The 5,937-nt window shown below is 43.0% G+C and overlaps 1 non-coding gene across 1 annotated transcript; it reads right to left on the bottom strand.

Moving 5' to 3' along the window:
* Positions 1 to 5,048: 5,048 nt before the first annotated feature.
* Positions 5,049 to 5,155, bottom strand: LOC130834250 (U6 spliceosomal RNA). The gene has a single exon (XR_009048633.1). It is a non-coding gene; the product is annotated as a U6 spliceosomal RNA (small nuclear RNA).
* Positions 5,156 to 5,937: the final 782 nt, after the last annotated feature.

The raw sequence follows: 5,937 nt of genomic DNA, 5'->3' as shown, positions 1-5,937 counted from the left end.
CCAGCAGAAAGGGATTGATTCGAACAACTTCAAAGCTTCATTCCCAGAGAATTGTCATTATCTGACCCATCCATTAGTTCCCTAGATGACCCCATTCTCAAGGCCGTCTTTACTTGACCTGACTCAGAGTTCAGCCAGTCAGTATGAATCATCTTTCCTCCAAGGACGTTTGTCAAAATGGTACATAGGCCTTAAGACTGGGTCCCTAGTAGTCTTTAATTCTCAGACTAGTCCACATTCACGTCTTCATGAACTTGTCATAATTACCTTTTTTTAAATAAAAATGTTTATTTATTGGCTGTGTTTAGTTTTTGCTGCTGCGTGCAGGCTTTCTATAGTTGTGGCGAGCAGGGGCTTCTCTTGCTGTGGAGCATGGGCTCTAGGCACGCGGGCTTCAGTAGTTGTGGCACATGGGCCCTATAGTTGTAGCTCGCAGGCTCTAGAGTACAGGCTCAGTAGTTGTGGCGCACAGGCTTAGTTGCTCCGTGATATGTGGGATCTTCCTGGGCCAGGGCTCGAACCTGTGTCCCCTGCATTGGCAGGCAGATTCTTAACCACTGTGCTACCAGGGAAGTCTCATAATTACCTTTTAAATGTTGCTACCAATTACCGGCTCCAGTAGGCTCTGCTTCAGGTAAGCTCATCCTGACTATAATTCGACGTGTTTATCTATCTCTCCAGATTTCAGGAGGGCAGTTTGCCTTAGGACCTCAATTCTCTGATGGATCTAAGAATTCATTTCAGTTTGTTGAGCCCTTTTCTTGTTGTGGAAATGGGAGTGACAACTTCCAAGCTCATTACACGTTGGAGCTGAATTTGGAAGTCTGAGTTTGCCATAATTTTCACCAGTTATGTTTGTTTCGCTAGAGGGTGGGCCCGGAGTCCTTCATACAGTACTGCTATCCTGAAAGTGAGACTTCTTTGGACGTTGTTAACCATTATTTCTTCAAATTTATTTTCTGCAATCACTCTTTTCTCCTCTCATTGTGGGACTCTGATGGCATAAACGTAGACTTTTTGTTATAGTCCTGCTGGTCACTGAGGCTCTGTTCATTTCTTTCAACCTTTTTTTTTTTTCTCTCTTACTCAGATTGGATAATTTCTGTTGATTTATCTTCAAGTTAATTGACTATTTCCTCTTTCATTTCCAAGGTGTTGCTGAGTGTATCTACTGAATTTTTTATTTCAGTTACTTTTATTTTTACACTCTAAAATTTCCATTTAGTTCTTTTTTGTAGATTCCATTTCTCTCTTGAGAGCTTTATCTTTCCATTCATTTCAAAAGTGTTAGTCCTTAATTCTTGGACCATGTTTATAATATCTGCTTTAATGTCATTGTTTGCTTATTTCAATGTCTGGATCATCTCAGAGTTGATGTCTATGAATTGGCTGTTCACTTGAGAATTTGTCAGACTTTCCTAGTTAATTGTATTTCAAATAATTTTGGGCTATATACTTTTTAATACTATGTTATGAAACTCTGGGTTTTATTTAAATCCTGTGGTGTTGGGGGTGGGTTGTTTTAGCATGTAATTGACCCAATTAGAATCTAACCCAATTAAATTCAATTTCCAATCTGCCTTCTGTGAACTGTGTTTTTAAACAAGGGGTTACCTCCACTGTGTTTATCTCATAAGGGCCCCTCTTCCTACTCCTTGGATCAGAAAGAGAGAACTTCTCTTGGAGCTCTTTCTGTTCACACCTGTGCATACTTCCATGATTCATGTTGTCTTTGAGTCCAGGCTGAAAGATATAAGAGGGATAAAAACCCAGGAAACTCACCTACGGGTCATTCATTCTTTAAGTTATGACTTCCTTCCCCAATCCACCATTTATGTTTCAGAATCCTCAGGGAGCCACTTCATTCACTGTGTCCAGGGTGTTCATTTTACTCAGTAGGAAGGACAGAGTGGAGGTTGCTTACTCCAACTGTTTCAACTCTCCAATCTGCAAAATCAGATGGCTTGTGACACATGATGGTGGACTACCAGAGATTTAACCAGGCACTCTCACGGTTGTAGCATCTTTACTAGAACAGATGAATGCAGCCTCTGGTGCTTGGTATGTAGCTATTTATCTGGAAAATGTGTTCTCTTCGATGCTCATCAGATAAGGAGTTCAGAAGCAGTTTGCATTCACCCGGGATGGACAATGGCACACATTCAGGCTTGCCCCTGCTCCCTGTGACAAAACAGTCACAGGGGTCCTCTCATATTCATGTTCTAGTTACTATTGCTGTAGAACATTTCACCTCCAAATTGAGTAGTTAAACAATACTCATTTCATGGTGTTCCCTGGTTCCCTGGTCAGAAATTCAGGAAGCCTCGGGGGAAGTTCTGGTTCATAGTCTCTCATGTGATTGCAGCTTTGCTTATAATCACATATTTAATCCTCCATACAGCCCTCTGAGGTAGGCACTGTTATTACTGGCTTCCCTTTGCAGAGGTACAGAGAGGTTGAGTAGAATCCCTAAAGTCACCCAGCTGGGTGAGGTGGGGCTGGGGCAAGAGCCAGGAAGCTAGACCCACAGGAGCTGTCACTCATTCCTTACCAGCCTCCCCATCACACACTCCACTCTGCCCAACCCCCACCCCCACCACACCATCCCATAGCCCCCACAGGCATTGCAGGGAGAGGCAGGAAGAATAACACGAGCAAACTCATTGAGCCCTGACTCTGTGCCAGGCTCTGCTCTAAGCATTCTTTGTAGATTAATTTGATTAATCCTCCCAATAACCCTTGAGGCTTGTGTTGTTACTGCCCCTTTTCACAGATGCAAAGCCCAAGACACAGAAAGACGGGGTCACTTGCCCAAGGACACACACCTGTAAATGTGGAGCTGTCTGGCTCTAGTACACTCTATCTTGTCCCCGAATAAAGTCACTCACAGTCCTTGCCCTTCATCCTGGGCTCTGTGAGCCTGCCTTGTCCTGTGGCATTTCCTCTTGTATTCTATAGAGGCCACTAAAGACTCCATGGGACACGCATGGCGAATATTAAAAATTGTCAATGAGCTGGAGTTGATGCACCAGGGGAGTGAAGACTGCAAGTCTCACCACAACTGTGAACACGCGACCACAAGGGGGCAGAAGCTGGCTCCATCCAGCCCAGCGTCCTGTCCAGCAGAGGTGTTCTCAGGAGGACAGGGGGAAGGCTGGTCATCCTCAAGAACCAGCCATTCAAGGCCACAATGTCAGCCTTGCATGTCAGCCAGTGAAAAGGAGGGAAAGTGCTTGAGTTCTTGCCCTTGCAACAGGCATCATGTTTCCATTTAATTATTAGTTTCCAACTTCAACAACTTGACTTGTTTTATCTCTCCCCCCTCCCCCACAACCCTCCCCCCTCCCCACACCCCCTGCCACTGCCTTACTCACAAAGGCCTGGGTCTACTGTCTCTCAGACTCTTTCTTCTCTCCCAAATCTTCATCATAAAATCTTAGTTTCTCTGCCACCTGTTTTCATTCTCTTTTCTATTCCCAATTCCCCATTTCATTCTTTTACTAATTACCTTCAATGGTAATGTCTCAGAATTTGCTCACTTTTTAAAAATTGGAATCTCAATTTTTATGGTATTAGTTAGAACAGAGCAAAGCTGTGCTGCAGTAACAAAGGAGCCCTGAAACCTCAGTGGAGTAACACTATACAGTTTGATTCTTCATTCACACATTTACTCCACGCACCATTTTGGAGAGATTCTGTCTGCAGTGTACAACATCCTTGGTCACCAAGACAGGGCAATGAGGGCTGGCAGATGGGCAGGACATCATTAAGAGCTGGACCAAAAAGCAGCACATTCCACTGGCCAGCCATTCTCTTCCCCTGAGCCCCAGTCTCCTCATCTGAAAAGGGGGAATAATCACAGAATCCATCTGAGAGGGGTTTTTGTGGGGATTAAGTCAGCTAATGCCTATAAACACAAGAGTCAGGGTTCAAGAAACAAGCTGTTATTCTCATTCAAGCCAACTATTTCCTGGAATAACATTTCAAGCATATTATTTGAGCCTCATTTTATCATTGGGGAAAAAAGGGGAAGGCATAATAGTACTACATTCAGCATTATTGTGAGCACAAAATAATGTGTACGAGACTGGGCACATAGTAAGTGCTTAAGAAATGTTGCTGCTCTGAGTTAGCTTCAAAATCCTTCTAGAAGGAATCATTGGTTCCCGTGCAGAGCAACCAGGATCTAGGAGATGGACACACAAGAGAGAACCAGCATCAAGGTCAGTCAGAGTCCGATCAGCACAGAACCACTAGCAGTGATGTGTATAATAAGGGACTTATTTAAGTCTCCCTTATCCCTACAGCTCATGGAACTGTGGGAGCAAGTTGAATGGGCTCTGTTAAGCTGTTGTCTTTGCATCTGTTGCTGGAGCTGAAGTCAGCTGGGCAGGAAGACAGGAAGGGAAGATGGATGTGGATTGGGGGAAGATCAAAGACAAACTGGAGCCTGCTTCTGCATCTCCCCACTGTCAACTATAAATTGGCACTAGCCGTGGGCACTTGCCATCTACCTCTACTACGATGATTAAATCACACGTGCTGCTGCAGCTGCTGACCTTCAATATCCCCTGAAGGGAATTCCCAGTGGAGACCAGGAATGAGGCACTCTGTGCTTTGGAAAATGGGTGGACAGGTCTTCAGATAGTTAGATGCTTTAAGGAGCTGATTTTATGAGCCCAACACTTGCATCTCCTCCTATCTAAATCCCTACATGGTGATGTCTGCTCCTCATGACTAGCAGAAACCCCCTACAAAAAAATGTATTTGACTGCATGTACTCCTCCTTTACCAAGAATACATATATACTAATCTTCCCCCCCCACAGCCTCTTTGGAACAGTCTCAGAGCCATCTGGGATGCTGTCTCCCGGGTTGCAGTCCTCATTTTGTACCAAATAAACTCACAACTCTCACGTTGTGCTTTTTTTTTTTTAAATCCTTTTTCATTTTTCTATTTTTTTATTTTTATTATTATTTTTTAATTTATTTAATTATTATTTTGGGCGGGTACACCAATTTCAATCATCTGTTTTTATACACATATCCAAAAATATGGAACGCTTCACGAATTTGCATGTCATCCTTGCGCAGGGGCCATGCTAATCTTCTCTGTATCATTCCAATTTTAGTATACGTGCTGCCGAAGCCAGCACTGCTTTTTTTTTTTAAGTTGACACCAGCTCCAAGGCTCTAAGTTCAAACACGCAGGGGTGCTGGGGAGGGTTCCTGCTCCTCTGGTGGATGCTTTTGAGAGCCCAGGCACTTGATAAGGCAGTGGAGCAGGAGCCAGAGACTGAGTGCTGGTTCAGATCCCACCCCTACTTGCATGTGACCCTTAATGCAAAGCAGCCAAGACTAGTCACAATCCCACAGCCCTCTTGAGCATTAACTGTGATGCAGTAGAGCAGAATTCACTGCATGGCATTCTTCTCTTTGGGACTCAGTCTTCTAAGCTGTGAAATGGGAGACTTTCAGCATTTGAGTCCTTGTTTCAGAAGAAGACTCTCTCCCCTGGAAGGGTGCCATTTTATTTAGGCCACAACTAAATTCTTCCCCCTTGTATTAGTTACCTATTGCTGTGTAACAAATTATCTCAAAACTTTGTGGCTTAAAACCATAAACATTTATTCTATCATAGTTTCTTTTTTTTTCCATTAAAAATTACATTTATATAAACACATACAGTAAAATTCATCCTTTTTGGTGAACAATTCTAGGAGTTTTGACAAATGCATACACTCATGTAATTATAATCAAGATACAGAAAATTTCCATTATTAAAACAAATTCCTTGTGCTACCATTTTGTAACCAGTCTCTCATTTTTAACCCATCACTCACTGATTTGTTCTGTTCCCATAGTTTTATCCTTTCCAGAATGTTATATAAATGGAATCTAACAGTAAGTAGCCTTTTGAGTTTGGCATCTTTTACTT

Source organism: Hippopotamus amphibius, chromosome 12, assembly GCF_030028045.1.
Source record: "Hippopotamus amphibius kiboko isolate mHipAmp2 chromosome 12, mHipAmp2.hap2, whole genome shotgun sequence".
Taxonomy (NCBI): Eukaryota; Metazoa; Chordata; class Mammalia; order Artiodactyla; family Hippopotamidae; genus Hippopotamus; species Hippopotamus amphibius.
This window is presented reverse-complemented; position numbering and strand designations above follow the sequence as displayed.